We start from the raw sequence: 17,296 nt of genomic DNA, 5'->3' as shown, positions 1-17,296 counted from the left end.
TTTTGAAAACTAGAGACCTAGGGGAATCCAAGATGGGGTGACTTTTGGGGATCTCACTAGGTTCTGTTACCCAGAATCCTTTGCAACCTTCAAAATTTGGCTAAAAAAGCAATTTTTCCTCACATTTCGGTGACAGAAAGTTCTGGAATCTGAGAGGAGCCACAAATTTCCTTCCACCCAGCGTTCCCCCAAGACTCCCAACAAAAATGATACCTCACTTGTGTGGGTAGGCCTAGCGCCAGCGACAGGAAATGCCCCAAAACACAACATGGACACATCACATTTTTCTACAGAAAACAGGTGTTTTTTGCTAAGTGCCTACCTGTGGATTTTGGCCTCTAGCTCAGCCGGCACCTGGGGAAACCTACCAAACATGTGCATTTTTGAAAACTAGAGACCTAGGGGAATCCAAGATGGGGTGACTTGTGGGGCTCTCACCAGGTTCTGTTACCCAGAATCCTTTGCAAACCTCAACATTTGGCTAAAAAAACACGTTTTCCTCACATTTCGGTGACAGAAAGTTCTGGAATCTGAGAGGAGCCACAAATTTCCTTCCACCCAGCATTCCCCCAAGTCTCTCGATAAAAATTATACCTCACTCGTGTGGGTAGGCCTAGCGCCTGTGACAGGAAATGCCCCAAAACACAACATGGACACATCACATTTTTCTACAGAAAACAGAGGTGTTTTTTGCAAAGTGCCTACCTGTAGATTTTGGCCTCTAGCTCAGCTGGCACCCAGGGAAACCTACCAAACCTGTGCATTTTTTAAAACTAGAGACCAAGGGGAATACAAGATGGGGTGACTTGTGGGGCTCTCACCAAGTTCTGTTACCCAGAATCCTTTGCAAACCTCAACATTTGGCTAAAAAAAACATGTTTTCCTCACATTTCGGTGACAGAAAGTTCTGGAATCTGAGAGGAGCCACAAATTTCCTTCCACCCAGCATTCCCCCAAGTCTCTCGATAAAAATTATACCTCACTCGTGTGGGTAGGCCTAGCGCCTGTGACAGGAAATGCCCCAAAACACAACATGGACACATCACATTTTTCTACAGAAAACAGAGGTGTTTTTTGCAAAGTGCCTACCTGTAGATTTTGGCCTCTAGCTCTCCTGGCACCCAGGGAAACCTACCAAACCTGTGCATTTTTGAAAACTAGAGACCAAGGGGAATACAAGATGGGGTGACTTGTGGGGCTCTCACCAGGTTCTGTTACCCAGAATCCTTTGCAAACCTCAACATTTGGCTAAAAAAACATGTTTTCCTCACATTTCGGTGACAGAAAGATCTGGAATCTGAGAGGAGCCACACATTTCCTTCCATCCACCGCTCCCCCAAGTCTCCCGATAAAAATGATACCTCACTTGTGTGGGTAGGCCTAGCGCCCGCAACAGGAAATGCCCCAAAACACAACGTGGACACATCCCATTTTTCTACAGAAAACAGAGGTGTTTTTTGCAAAGTGCCTACCTGTAGATTTTGGCCTCTAGCTCAGCCAACACCTGGGGAAACCTACCAAATCTGTGCATTTCTTAAAACTGGAGACCTAGGGGAATCCAAGATGGGGTGACTTGTGGGGCTCTCACCAGGTTCTGTTACCTAGACTCCTTTGCAAACCTCAAAATGTGGCTAAAAAAACATGTTTTCCTCACATTTCAGTGACAAAAAATTCTGGAATCTGAGAGGAGCCACAAATTTCCTACCTCCCAGTGTTCCCCCAAGTCTCCTGATAAAAATGATACCTCACTTGTGTGGGTAGGCCTAGCGCCCGCGACAGGAAATGCCCCAAAACACAAAGTGGACACATCCCATTTTTCTACAGAAAACAGAGGTGTTTTTTGCAAAGTGCCTACCTGTAGATTTTGGCCTCTAGCTCAGCCGGCACCTAGGGAAAGCTACCAAACCTGTGCATTTTTGAAAACTAGAGACCTAGGGGAATCCAAGATGGGTTGACTTGTGGGGCTCTCACCAGGTTCTGTTACCCAGAATCCTTTGCAAACCTCAAAATTTGGCTAAAAAAACATGTTTTCCTCACATTTCGGTGACAGAAAGTTCTGGAATCTGAGAGGAGCCACAAATTTCCTTCCACCCAGCATTCCCCCAAGTCTCCCGATAAAAATTATACCTCACTTGTGTGGGTAGGCCTAGCGCCCGCAACAGGAAATGGCCCAAAACACAACGTGGACACATCCCATTTTTCTACAGAAAACAGAGGTGTTTTTTGCAAAGTGCCTACCTGTAGATTTTGGCCTCTAGCTCAGCCAGCACCTGGGGAAACCTACCAAATCTGTGCATTTCTTAAAACTGGAGACCTAGGGGAATCCAAGATGGGGTGACTTGTGGGGCTCTCACCAGGTTCTGTTACCCAGACTCCTTTGCAAACCTCAAAATGTGGCTAAAAAAACATGTTTTCCTCACATTTCGGTGACAGAAAGTTCTGGAATCTGAGAGGAGCCACAAATTTCCTTCCACCCAGCATTCCCCCAAGTTCCCGATAAAAATTATACCTCACTTGTGTGGGTAGGCCTAGCGCCTGTGACAGGAAATGCCCCAAAACACAACGTGGACACATCACATTTTTCTACAGAAAACAGAGGTGTTTTTTGCAAAGTGCCTACCTGTAGATTTTGGCCTCTAGCTCTGCTGGCACCCAGGGAAACCTACCAAACCTGTGCATTTTTGAAAACTAGAGACCAAGGGGAATACAAGATGGGGTGACTTGTGGGGCTCTCACCAGGTTCTGTTACCCAGAATCCTTTGCAAACCTCAACATTTGGCTAAAAAAAACATGTTTTCCTCACATTTCGGTGACAGAAAGATCTGGAATCTGAGAGGAGCCACAAATTTCCTTCCATCCACCGCTCCCCCAAGTCTCCCGATAAAAATGATACCTCACTTGTGTGGGTAGGCCTAGCGCCCGCAACAGGAAATGCCCCAAAACACAACGTGGACACATCCCATTTTTCTACAGAAAACAGAGGTGTTTTTTGCAAAGTGCCTACCTGTAGATTTTGGCCTCTAGCTCAGCCAGCACCTGGGGAAACCTACCAAATCTGTGCATTTCTTAAAACTGGAGACCTAGGGGAATCCAAGATGGGGTGACTTGTGGGGCTCTCACCAGGTTCTGTTACCTAGACTCCTTTGCAAACCTCAAAATGTGGCTAAAAAAACATGTTTTCCTCACATTTCAGTGACAAAAAATTCTGGAATCTGAGAGGAGCCACAAATTTCCTACCTCCCAGTGTTCCCCCAAGTCTCCCGATAAAAATGATACCTCACTTGTGTGGGTAGGCCTAGCGCCCGCGACAGGAAATGCCCCAAAACACAACGTGGACACATCCCATTTTTCTACAGAAAACAGAGGTGTTTTTTGCAAAGTGCCTACCTGTAGATTTTGGCCTCTAGCTCAGCCGGCACCTAGGGAAAGCTACCAAATATGTGCATTTTTGAAAACTAGAGACCTAGGGGAATCCAGATGGGGTGACTTGTGTGGCTCTCACCAGGTTCTGTTACCCAGAATCCTTTGCAAACCTCAAAATTTGGCTAAAAAAACATGTTTTCCTCACATTTCGGTGACAGAAAGTTCTGGAATCTGAGAGGAGCCACAAATTTCCTTCCACCCAGCATTCCCCCAAGTCTCCCGATAAAAATTATACCTCACTTGTGTGGGTAGGCCTAGCGCCCGCAACAGGAAATGGCCCAAAACACAACGTGGACACATCCCATTTTTCTACAGAAAACAGAGGTGTTTTTTGCAAAGTGCCTACCTGTAGATTTTGGCCTCTAGCTCAGCCAGCACCTGGGGAAACCTACCAAATCTGTGCATTTCTTAAAACTGGAGACCTAGGGGAATCCAAGATGGGGTGACTTGTGGGGCTCTCACCAGGTTCTGTTACCCAGACTCCTTTGCAAACCTCAAAATGTGGCTAAAAAAACATGTTTTCCTCACATTTCGGTGACAGAAAGTTCTGGAATCTGAGAGGAGCCACAAATTTCCTTCCACCCAGCATTCCCCCAAGTTCCCGATAAAAATTATACCTCACTTGTGTGGGTAGGCCTAGCGCCTGTGACAGGAAATGCCCCAAAACACAACGTGGACACATCACATTTTTCTACAGAAAACAGAGGTGTTTTTTGCAAAGTGCCTACCTGTAGATTTTGGCCTCTATCTTAGGGAAACCTACCAAACCTGTGCATTTTTTAAAACTAGAGACCTACGGGAATCCAAGATGGGGTGACTTGTGGGGCTCTCTCATCAGGTTCTGTTACCCAGAATCCTTTGCAACCTTCAAAATTTGGCTAAAAAGACTAATTTTCCTCACATTTCGGTGACAGAAAGTTCTGGAATCTGAGAGGAGCCACAAATTTCCTTCCACCCAGCGTTCCCCCAAGACTCCCAACAAAAATGATACCTCACTAGAGTGGGTAGGCCTAGCGCCCGCGACAGGAAATGCCCCAAAAAACAACGTGGACACATCACATTTTTCGACAGAAAACAGAGGTGTTTTTTGCTAAGTGCCTACCTGTGGATTTTGGCCTCTAGCTCAGCCAGCACCTGGGGAAACCTACCAAACCTGTGCATTTTTTAAAGCTAGAGACCTAGGGAAATCCAAGATGGGGTGACTTGTGGGGCTCTCACCAGGTTCTGTTACCCAGAATCCGTAGCAAACCTGAAAATTTGGCTAAAAAAACACTTTTTCCTCATATTTCGGTGACAGAAAGTTCTTGAATCTGAGAGGAGCCACAAATTCCTGCCACCCAGCATTCCCCGAAGTCTCCCGATAAAAATGATACCTCACTTGTGTGGGTAGGCCTAGCGCTGCGACAGGAAATGTCCCAAAACAGAACGTGGACACATCACATTTTTCTACAGAAAACAGAGGTGTTTATTGCAAAGTGCCTACCTGTAGATTTTGGCCTCTAGCTTAGCCGGCACCTAGGAAAACCTACCAAACCTGTGCATTTTTTAAAACTAGAGACCTGGAGGAATCCAAGATGGGGTGGTTTGTGGGGCTCTCACCAGGTTCTGTTACCCAGAATCCTTTACAAACCTAAAAATCTATTGAAAAAAACACGTTTTCCTCACATTTCGTTGAAAGAAAGTTCTGGAATCTGAGAGGAGCCACAAATTTCCTTCCATCCAGCGCTCCCCCAAGTCTCCCGATAAAAATGATACCTCACTTGTGTGGGTAGGCCTAGCGCCCGCAACAGGAAATGCCCCAAAACACAACGTGGACACATCCCATTTTTCTACAGAAAACAGAGGTGTTTTTCGCAGAGTGCCTACCTGTAGATTTTGGCCTCTAGCTCAGCCGGCACCTGTGGAAACCTACCAAATCTGTGCATTTTTTTAAACTGGAGACCTAGGGGAATCCAAGATGGGGTGACTTGTGGGGCTCTCACCAGGTTCTGTTACCCAGAATCCTTTGCAAACCTCAAAATGTGGCTAAAAAAAAACGTTTTCCTCACATTTCAGTGACAAAAAATTTTGAAATCTCAGAGGAGCCACAAATTTCCTACCACCCAGTGTTCCCCCAAGTCTCCCGATAAAAATGATACCTCACTTGTGTGGGTAGGCCTAGCGCCTGCGACAGGAAATGCCCCAAAACACAACATGGACACATCACATTTTTCGACAGAAAACAGAGGTGTTTTTTGCAAAGTGCCTACCTGTGGATTTTGGCCTCTAGCTCAGCCGGCACCTGGGGAAACCTACCAAACCTGTGCATTTTTTAAAACTAGAGACCTAGGGGAATCCAAAATGGGGTGACTTGTGGGGCTCTCACCAGGTTCTGTTACCCAGAATCCGTAGCAAACCTGAAAATTTGGCTAAAAAAACATGTATTCCCCATATTTCGGTGACAGAAAGTTCTTGAATCTGAGAGGAGCCACAAATTCCTACCACCCAGTGTTCCCCCAAGTCTCCCGATAAAAATTATACCTCACTTGTGTGGGTAGGCCTAGCGCCCGCGACAGGAAATGCCCCAAAACACAACGTGGACACATCACATTTTTCGACAGAAAACAGAGGTGTTTTTTGCAAAGTGCCTACCTGTGGATTTTGGCCTCTAGCTCAGCCGGCACCTAGGGAAACCTACCAAACATGTGCATTTTTGAAAACTAGAGACCTAGGGGAATCCAAGATGGGGTGACTTGTGGGGCTCTCACCAGGTTCTGTTACCCAGAATCCTTTGCAAACCTCAACATTTGGCTAAAAAAACACGTTTTCCTCACATTTCGGTGACAGAAAGTTCTGGAATCTGAGAGGAGCCACAAATTTCCTTCCACCCAGCATTCCCCCAAGTCTCCTGATAAAAATTATACCTCACTCGTGTGGGTAGGCCTAGCGCCTGTGACAGGAAATGCCCCAAAACACAACATGGACACATCACATTTTTCTACAGAAAACAGAGGTGTTTTTTGCAAAGTGCCTACCTGTAGATTTTGGCCTCTAGCTCAGCTGGCACCCAGGGAAACCTACCAAACCTGTGCATTTTTGAAAACTAGAGACCAAGGGGAATACAAGATGGGGTGACTTGTGGGGCTCTCACCAGGTTCTGTTACCCAGAATCCTTTGCAAACCTCAACATTTGGCTAAAAAAAACATGTTTTCCTCACATTTCGGTGACAGAAAGATCTGGAATCTGAGAGGAGCCACAAATTTCCTTCCATCCAGCGCTCCCCCAAGTCTCCCGATAAAAATGATACCTCACTTGTGTGGGTAGGCCTAGCGCCCGCAACAGGAAATGCCCCAAAACACAACGTGGACACATCCCATTTTTCTACAGAAAACAGAGGTGTTTTTTGCAAAGTGCCTACCTGTAGATTTTGGCCTCTATCTCAGCCAGCACCTGGGGAAACCTACCACATCTGTGCATTTCTTAAAACTGGAGACCTAGGGGAATCCAAGATGGGGTGACTTGTGGGGCTCTCACCAGGTTCTGTTACCCTGACTCCTTTGCAAACCTCAAAATGTGGCTAAAAAAACATGTTTTCCTCACATTTCAGTGACCAAAAATTCTGGAATCTGAGAGGAGCCACAAATTTCCTACCTCCCAGTGTTCCCCCAAGTCTCCCGATAAAAATGATACCTCACTTGTGTGGGTAGGCCTTGCGCCCGCGACAGGAAATGCCCCAAAACACAACGTGGACACATCCCATTTTTCTACAGAAAACAGAGGTGTTTTTTGCAAAGTGCCTACCTGTAGGTTTTGGCCTCTAGCTCAGCCGGCACCTAGGGAAACCTACCAAACCTGTGCATTTTTGAAAACTAGAGACCTAGGGGAATCCAAGATGGGGTGACTTGTGGGGCTCTCACCAGGTTCTGTTACCCAGAATCATTTGCAAACCTCAAAATTTGGCTAAAAAAACATGTTTTCCTCACATTTCGGTGACAGAAAGTTCTGGAATCTGAGAGGAGCCACAAATTTCCTTCCACCCAGCATTCCCCCAAGTCTCCCGATAAAAATTATACCTCACTTGTGTGGGTAGGCCTAGCGCCTGTGACAGGAAATGCCCCAAAACACAACATGGACACATCACGTTTTTCTACTGAAAACAGAGGTGTTTTTTGCAAAGTGCCCACCTGTAGATTTTGGCCTCTAGCTCAGCCGGGACCTAGGGAAACCTACCAAACCTGTGCATTTTTGAAAACTAGAGACCTAGGGGAATCCAAGATGGGGTGACTTGTGGGGCTCTTACCAGGTTCTGTTACCCAGAACCCTTTGCAAACCTCACAATTTGGCTAAAAAAACACGTTTTCCTCACATTTCGGTGACAGAAAGTTCTGGAATCTGAGAGGAGCCACAAATTTCCTTCCACCCAGCATTCCCCCAAGTTCCCGATAAAAATTATACCTCACTTGTGTGGGTAGGCCTAGCGCCTGTGACAGGAAATGCCCCAAAACACAACATGGACACATCACATTTTTCTACAGAAAACAGAGGTGTTTTTTTGCAAAGTGCCTACCTGTAGATTTTGGCCTCTAGCTCAGCCGGCACCTGGGGAAACCTACCAAACCTGTGCATTTTTGAAAACTAGAGACCTAGGGGAATCCAAGATGGGGTGACTTGTGGGGCTCTCACCAGGTTCTGTTGCCCAGAATCGTTTGCAAACCTCAAAATGTGGCTAAAAAAACACGTTTTTCTCACATTTCGGTGACAGAAAGTTCTGGAATCTGAGAGGAGCTACAAATTTCCTTCCAACCAGCATTCCCCCAAGTCTCCCGATAAAAATGATACCTCACTTGTGTGGGTGGGCCAGGTGCCTTCAACATAAAAAGGCTACAAACTTGCAGAGATTATGGGGATTGCACAGCGAATTGATAAGCACATATTCTTCTTTTATACATCTTTAGGCTGACTCTGCTTTGGTGACCCAACGAAGTGAGGTGTCATTTTACTTGAGAGACTGAGGGGACTGCTGGGGAGTAGGAATTTTGTGCTGGTGCGGTGATCGTACAAAGAAAAGTCAGGAAAATATGCTTTTTTAAGCAAATTTTGAGGTTTGCAGAGGAGTCTGGTAAGAAAATGTTGGGGGATCCACACAAGCCACACCTCCCTGGACTCCTTTGGGTGTCTAGTTTTAAAAAAAATCTGGGTTTGGTAGGTTTCCCTAGATGAAGGCCGCACCCAGGACCAAAAACATAGGTGCCCCCTCCCCCCAAACACAGGTAGTTTTGTAATATATCATTTTAATGTGTCCACATACGTCTGTGATGTGCCAAACCCTATAATTGTGAAAAGAAATGCACTTAGGGTATGTGAAAAAGACCCCTCATCCACCAACCTAGCGTGTCACAAGTGTGCTGCGACGCCTGATTACAGCAGAGCAGGTTTTTACATTTTTACCACACATACTGGTTGGATTTGGCACGAGGGTGAGTGATGGTTCAATATATCAAATTTTATTAACAAGGGATTTCACAAAAGTGAAATGCACTGTTAATAACTGAAAGGCCAAAAAACTGAACCAATGACTCACAGCTCGTGAGCTGTAAAGCCATGTCAAGGCACAAACCGCTTTACAGTCCATTCACACACCTTTCATACATGACATGCCCAAGACCATTCACGCCGCCAGCCACGGGCCCAGCACATTACAACACTCGCATTGAAAGACAGCACCAGTCAAGGGCCCATCACTTTCATACGCCCACATGCCTGATACAGCAATCACACCAGCTGATGAGTGTGTGGACTGGTGTTTGGCTGGCACCGCTAGCCAAGCGCCACCCCACCCATACCGCCAGCCCACGCACACCGCCAGCCAAGCGCCACCCCACGCACACTGCCAGCCAAGCGCCACCCCACGCACAACACCAGCCAAGTGCCACCCCACACACACCGCCAGCCAAGCGCCACCCCACGCACACCGCCAGCCAAGTGCCACCCCACGCACACCGCCAGCCAAGCGCCACCACACGCACACCGCCAGCCAAGCACCACCACACGCACACCGCCAGCCAAGCACCACCCCACGCACATCACTAATGTGCCTATTGTAGTCCAAAATGCACGCAGGTTTGCACACTTCCGCAACCTGACCCCAAACAGTTACAGGGGAAGTACTCTCATCATGGATGGTAGATAGCATGTACACATCCCTCCTGTCTGAAAATTTCAGAGCTAGCAGCTCATTATTCCGCAAGGCACTGCACTGTCCCCTCTCAAGTTTTTTACAGACAAGCTCCCTTGGATAGCATTTCCGGTTAGAAGGGATTGTGCCACAAGCAACAGTGTCCACTCTAAACAACTCCTTGAACAACTGCATTCCAGTGTAGAAATTATCCACGTACAAATGGTGACCTTTGTTAAACAGTCGTCTACCAAGTTCCCACACAATTTTTTCGCTAACTCCAAAAGTGGCCGGACAACCAGGAGGGTCAATACTGGAATCCCTACCAGTGTAGACCCGTAAATTATACACATATCCTGTACTGCTTTCTGACAGCATATACAATTTAATCCCATACCGTGCCCTCTTACTAGGAATGTACTGCTTAAAAACTAAGGCCCTTATTTATACTTTGTTAGCGTCACGTTTGCGTCATTTTTTTACGCAAAAGGGGCACAAACTTACAAAATACAGTTGTATTTTGTAAGTTTGCGCCGCTTCTGCGTGAAAAAGCAGCGCAAATGCGGCGCTAAAAAAGTATAAATAAGGGCCTAAACGCTCCTTGAAAAGGATCAAAGACTCGGCCACACTTATCTCTTTGCCTGGAACATAGACCTCTGAAAACTGATCTACAAAATGATCAAGGACAGGCCTCATCTTAAAAAGACGGTCACAATCAAGGTGATCTTGTGGCAAGGCTAAAGCATTGTCTACAAAATGCAGCATACGAAGAAAAAGCAAATATCGATTACGTGTCATAGTTGCAGGAAATATAACCGTTGCCATCAAGGGACTAGTAGACCATTAAGAAGCCAGTGACAGCTTCCTGATCAACCCCAACAAAAAAGTCAAACATAAAAACGTTTTCATCTCTTCCAGATATGTGGGATCCCACTGAGTAGCTCTAGACTGAGGTCTAAGTCTGGCAGCGTTGTCCCTCAAATATTGCTCTGCATACCAATTAGTCAGTCAGTCAGTCAGTCAAATAACTTTATTCGGCAATTGCCATAAAAGTACATACAAAGACACATATTCAAATAAATAGTATAAAACATAAACATTCCACATTCCTCATCAGAAGAACACTCTCGGACAGAAAACTCACTCCCAGAATCTCTCACTTCCCCCTCTGCCTCAGATGCAGAGTCAGTCTCGTAATCATGGTCTGAAGACGACTCAAAGAGCATGCCAAGAACCTGCAGAGCGGTCACTCTGTGGCTAGCCATGGTCCTCACTAACAACAAATGGATTGCCAACAACAACTAGTCTAAAATAAGTAATAAACAAAGTGTAGCTTTATCATAAAGAGTTATGTACTAAAAAAATATATACCACTCACTTGCCTGAAAAAGCTACTCACCAGCAACTACTCTGCACAGACACAGCAATCACCAATGATATCCCACTAAAAAGAAAAAAGAAAAAAGCAAATTAGACAAATGACAACACAAATATCATTGTGCTCAAATCTAAGGACAATTTCACACACAATACTGCATTTAGTACACCACCTACAAACATGTCATTCATGCCTGTGAACAATACTCCTTTGGAGTAAATTGCTTTCACTTACCTAAAACATGCAACTTTGCAAACCGCAGGACAACTACTACCAAAACCGCAAGGATCCGCAGCAAAGGAAGCAAAAGTTTTGAACTAGAACAAAAAGAAGAAATAAACTGTTATAATCACAAATACAAATACTTCGCCAGTTGACAAACACCCCGCCACCAAGAACTTAGAAATTGTCCCTGGTGCCTAAGTAGCTTCTGCCCCACTTGGAGGCAGATGGGCCTAAAAAACAAATAGGCTGATCTGCCCCCAAGTGGGGCAGAAATATCCAACAGCTCTGTACCCTGTTTGGGGGGGCGGCCCTTGCCAAAGGGGGCGAACGGGGGTGCCCCCAGCACACAAAAAACAAAGGGAACCAAAAAAACAAAAAAAATCTCTGACATCTTGGTGCCTTCTGCCCCCCTTGGGGACAGATGGGCCTAAAGAAAATAGGCCGATCTGCCTCCAAGGTGGGCAGAAATGGACATCACTAACGTGCCCCCATTGGGGGGTGACCCTTGCCAAAGGTGCCACCCCCCCACGCAAAGCACACACACAGGATCCCTGGTGCCTAAGTGGATTCTGCCCCCCTTGGGGGAAAATGGGCGAAATTTTTTTGGCCGATCTGCCCCCAAGGGGGACAGAAATGTCCAACAGCTCTGTGCCCCCTTTAGGGGGTGACCCTTGCCAAAGGGGGCAAAAGGGTGCACCCCCAGCCCAAAACAAAAAAAGGGGAACAAAAAAAAAATCCCTGGCGTATTGGTGGTTTTTGCCCTCATTGGGGGCAGATGGGCCTACAAAAATAGGCCCATCTGCCCCTAAGAGGGGCAGAGATGGCCAATATGAAATTCTTCCCACTTTAGGGGGGACGACCTTTGCCCAAGGGGTGCTCCCAAACACACAAAACACACACACACACCACACAATCCCTGGCGCCTAGTGTGTTTCAACTTTCCCCTTAGGGGCCAGATCAGCCAAAAACATGGCCGATCTAGCTCCGGGGGGCCGAAACATATAAAAATGTATTGCCCCCGCGGCAGCGACCCTTGTCTAAGGGGTTGCCACCCAAAAACATAAAGAAAATAAATTCCCTGGTGACGAGTGGTTTTCAGACCCCCCCTGGGGGCAGATCGGCCTAAAAATCAGCCGATCAAACCCCAGCAGGGGCCGAAATAGGTTAAAAAAAATAGCCCCCAATGGGAGCGACCCTTGCCCAAGGGTTTGCTCCCAAAAAACATAACAAATATAAATTCCCTGGTGTCTAGAGTTTTTCGGCCTCCCCTGGGGGCAGATCGGCCGAAAAATCGGCCGATCTGCCCTCAGGGGGTGCTGAAATAGGAAAAGAAATTAGCCCCCAATGGGAGCGACCCTTGCCCAAGGGGTTGCTCCCAAAAAACATTACAAATATAAATTCTCTGGTGTCTAGTGGTTTTCGGCCTCTCCTGGGGGCAGGGGTGAAATAGGAATTAAAATAGCCCCCAATGGGAGGGACCCTTGCCCAAGTGGTCACTCAAAAAAATAAGACTAAAAACAAATCCCTGGTGCCTAGTGGGGATTCCTGCGATCGTGGAGCAGGAATCCACTGAAAACAGGCACAGGGGGGAAGGAAAAACCCTTGTCGGTTTTCCCCCCCAAACCCCCAAAAAGGGAAGGTCTCACATGTTCTGAGTCCTCTTCCCTCGACGCGCTGGAAGCAAATGACTTCCAGCGTGTCCTCGGCAATTCTTGATGTCGTTGTCGCGCTGTGAGTGCGCTGATGTCATTAGATTGCCAAGGGAGGGCGGGGGTGGAAGGGGAAGGGGAAGGGATTCCCCTTACATCTATGACCGGGGGTGTGGGTGGGGTCCCACGGGGAGCGCTAGCGCTCCCCGTGGGTCGTGTGCAGGACAAGGTGATCTCGTCCAAGGCACTGGAGATCGTCAGCGGCACAGAAGAAGTTAATACTGACCCTCACCTTATCTGACAACCTCTAAGACTTATTCTTGACAGGGAGGTTCTCCCCTGTGTCCACATCATGGGTATACAGGTGGGTAATCCCAGGAATAAGGAAGAACAGAGAGGCAAATTGTACCAGGACTTGGCGCCAGTTGTTCAGGAGTTAGCGTGGGGGAAAGATTACTCCTTCACAGACCCATCCTTCTCCTTGGAGTCTGAGAGGTCAGGGAGAGAGTCATTCTCTGTCTCCTCTTCTCCATCTGTCACCAACAGCGTGGTGAACTCATACATCTCAAAGTGGGTTTAAGGCAATTGATATGGAGCACCCGTTGGGGTTGCCTGGGGATCTTAAGGTCCACTAGGTAGGTGTCCTTACCCTTCCTCTAAATCACCTCATAGGGCCCAGCCCAATAGTCCTGGGGACCCCAGGTTCCACTGGTTCCATAACCCACACTTTCTGCCCAGGCTGGAATTCTACAGTGGCAGAATTTTGGTAATATCACTCTTTCATTACAGCCTGGCGAGATTCTAATTTGTCAGAAGCTTGCTTCCACAACTTAGCCATTTGGGTCCTGAAGACCAGAGTGTAGCTCACTACATCCTGGGGTATCTTTCTGAGGGCTTGCTCCCATCCATCCCTCTTTGACGAAACTCAGAGGTCCTCTAACAGGGAGCCCATTCAGAAGCTCATAGGAGATGAAGCCCACTTCCTTCTGTTGTACCTCCCACTAGGCAAACAACAGGCATGGCAAGAGGATATCTCACTTTTTCCTCAAAGCCTCAGGAACGCCTCTGATCATGCCTTTGAGGTTCTTGTTGAATCTCTCAACAAGCCTGTTGGTTTGTGTATGCTATGGAGTGGATAACTTGTCGGTTACCCCCACACTCTTTCCACATGGAGTGCATGTAAGCAGTAATGAGGTTTGTGCCCCTGTCAGACACAACTTCCTTGGGGAAACCCACTTGGGTAAAAATCCCCATCAGGGCCTTTGCCAAGTCAGGTACAGTTGTGGTACTCAGAGGGATTGCCTCTGGGTACCTTGGCCCATATTTCTACTTTTTTAGCAGTGCATTTGTGTCATTTTATAACGCAAATGTAGCACAAACTTATAAAATACAATTGTATTTTGTAAGTTTGCTCCGATTTTGCGTAAAAAAATGACGCAAATGCAGCGCTAAAAAAGTATAAATATGGACCCTAGTGTTATGATCCACAAACACCAGGATAAACCTGTGACCTGAGGTAGCCTGTAGATCCACAGACCCAATAATGTCCATGCCCACCCGCTCAAAGATGTGCCAATGACAAGCAAGGAATTAAGGGGGGCTTTTAGCCTCTTCCCAGTCTTCCCATTGGCCTGACAAGTAAAACACTTCCTACAGAATGCACTTGAGGAAGTTCTGAGCTGGGGCTAATAAAAAAGGGGAGGCAAGCCTTGCAAAGGTCTTGTCTTGGCCCAAGTGTCCTGCCAGGGGAATCTCATGAGCCAGCTCCAGCAGCAAGGACCTGTAGCATTGGGGGACCACCAGGACCCTTGTTTCCCCATTCACAGGAGCATTAGCACTTTGTAAAGGAGGTTTTCCTCCTAGTAAGTATGATAGTTCCCTGCTGCTTGGGCTTCACCCTGCTACCTCATGCCTTCAAGGGTGGGACACTCCCTTTGTGCCCTACAGAATTCTTCTATCAAACAGTCCACAGGCATGGCAGAGCTCACAGCAACTTCCAGAAGTCTTGAACGCCCTGCCACTCAAATGGAAGAAGGGCCTCAGGATACTGAACCTCTCTGTTGTAAGTCACCACAACTTGGTGGACTTCTTTGGGAATCATCTGCTCTGGGAACAACAGCTGACTCCCCACCATAGTCATGCTGGCACCTGTTCCCTCAGAGCCTCAACACCTTGTCCATTCATGGTGACCCATTGCCTATACTTTGTGGTACTTGAGGGCATATGGATGTTATGAACCATTTCACTGTTACCCAGGGGCACTGGGGTAACCCCACTAAACCCCCCACTACCTGGGACAAACCTCTCCTCCCCATCACTACACTAATCACCCTTTGGGTTTTCCCTCCAGTGGGAGGTGGTGTTCTTTTTGGACACTTGGAATCTCCGTTGTAGTGTTCATACTTATAGCACTCATAGCACTTGGGATTTTTGGACTGCTGACTTTTGTCAGGGTAGCTTTTCTTCTGGTGGCCAGATTGGGAATGAGAAACAGACATTTTCCTCTATGAGTTGTCCTGGGGTCCTTTAGAGAGGTCCTTCTTTTTCTCCCCCTCCTTCTTCTGGTGGGAACCCTGACTACCCCTTTGGGAGTGCCCCCATATGACTTTTTAGACACTGTGGTGTGACACTCGACTCACTACTAGACACTCAGGTATGCTGCCACCATTTCAATTGCTACTTCCCGGGCTATTATGTCTAGCTCTTTCAAACTGAACTCATGCGTACGTTTTCTCTCCCCCAGAACCACTCTTCTTTCCCCTAGTGCCTCCCCTTCTCCAGTTGAGCAAGCTCCAGGCTGAGTTGCCTTTTCTTCCTCCTGTCTGACAGCTCCTCTGGGGACAGATTCCTGGAGGAGACACAGCTCCCTGGTCTGGGAACCACCCCTGCTCTGCCAAACTGCTGGTGCTTTCCACAGGCAGTTCCAGAACCACCTCAGGATCTAGATTCATGTCATCCTCCCATACAATTTCTGGCTCCTCATCTCGGATGTCATTAACTGTGACCTGGGCCTCTGCCCATGCTCCCAAGGCTTTCCGCAACTTCACCTTCCTGGTGAAGCCTTAACTCGAAACATCAAACTCCTTGCAGAAATCTTTCAGCTGAACCACAGTGCTGCTTCTACAGCTGTTGGTTTTTGGCATTATCTCAAATTTACAAATTCTGGTAAATCTGGGGCAGTGTCAACACCAATGGGTGTTACATGGAAATGCCCACGTCAACACCCACTGTGCACCTTTCAGCCACAGAAAACAATGTTGGGGCCCATATTTACAAGGTGGCATTAAGCCACGCAAAATGTTTTCTGTATGTAATGTGTTTGAGTTTAAAAAAAATATCTTGATTATTTTGTTTTCCTTACCAGTGAGTAGGCCATTTCCATATCGTCCAGCGCCAAACCGCTCATTGATAGTACAGTGCTGAATACATATGCATCATGGGCACTTCCGGCATACTTCATGAGGAAATTTATAAAAAGTCCATGATGATCCACTATTGCTTGGACATTGATGGACTGTGCATGCGGTTTCTAAAAAGGAACAGGGGGAACAAATTGCACAAGTGTGCAGTCAATAGCATCAAGCACATAAGGCAAACTAGCAATGTTGAAGAACCCTTGCTTGGTAGATCATTTTTGTTGGCTGGTTTTTTAGAAGAAAATATACTGTGATGTAAGTTTTATGATGGCCTTCAAAACAAATGGGAGAAATGCTGGCAATGCACTCTGTGAAATGCTAACCAGTCTTGCAGATGGACTTTGAAATGCACCAGAGGCCAACATGTGTAGGACTGACATCAATGTGATGTGTGCTATAATGGCATAGAACCTTGCAGTTGCTGACTGTAGAGTTGGCAGTATTTTCTCCAACAACTCCATGATACTCTCCTACTTTAATATGTAGAACAGGATGACCTCCTCTTTCCTGAGACCAATGAGGGATATTTGTTAACAGAATAAATGCTCCTTCCTCCTTAGCTGCCTTTGTGCTTGTCTCCTTCCTACTCCCACTTACAATAAGTCTACCTCCATGGCATAGTTGAGCTTGCCAAAGTGCACTGTGATGATAAACTTTTTAGTTAGAAGCGACTGTCATTTCCTGTGCCTATGACGTGCAGCATAAAGACTCATTTCTACTGTTGCAATACACTGTGTGATGATGTGTGGCAGTGGAATAATGATAAATTCCACTATGTTACGTTTGTATTCAACTTTACGTGGGAACACCTACATTGCATAAACTATTTGCTGCTTGACACAGGCAAACACAAGACACCCCTTGCACCATGCAATTGCCTAAAAGAGATACAGTTGAGCACTTGTGCCGCTTGACAAATTTGACATACTGCTTCTGTTGCTCTTGTATCATCCTTGTGATGCAAGGCTGATGCAAGCCCTTGGAGTATATAGATCTTAGGGCCTGATTACGAGTCTGGTGGCCAAAAGACCGCCAGACTCACGGTGGCTG

This window comes from Pleurodeles waltl, chromosome 12 (genome assembly GCF_031143425.1).
Source record: "Pleurodeles waltl isolate 20211129_DDA chromosome 12, aPleWal1.hap1.20221129, whole genome shotgun sequence".
Classification (NCBI taxonomy): domain Eukaryota; kingdom Metazoa; phylum Chordata; class Amphibia; order Caudata; family Salamandridae; genus Pleurodeles; species Pleurodeles waltl.
Note: the sequence above shows the minus strand (reverse complement) of the source record.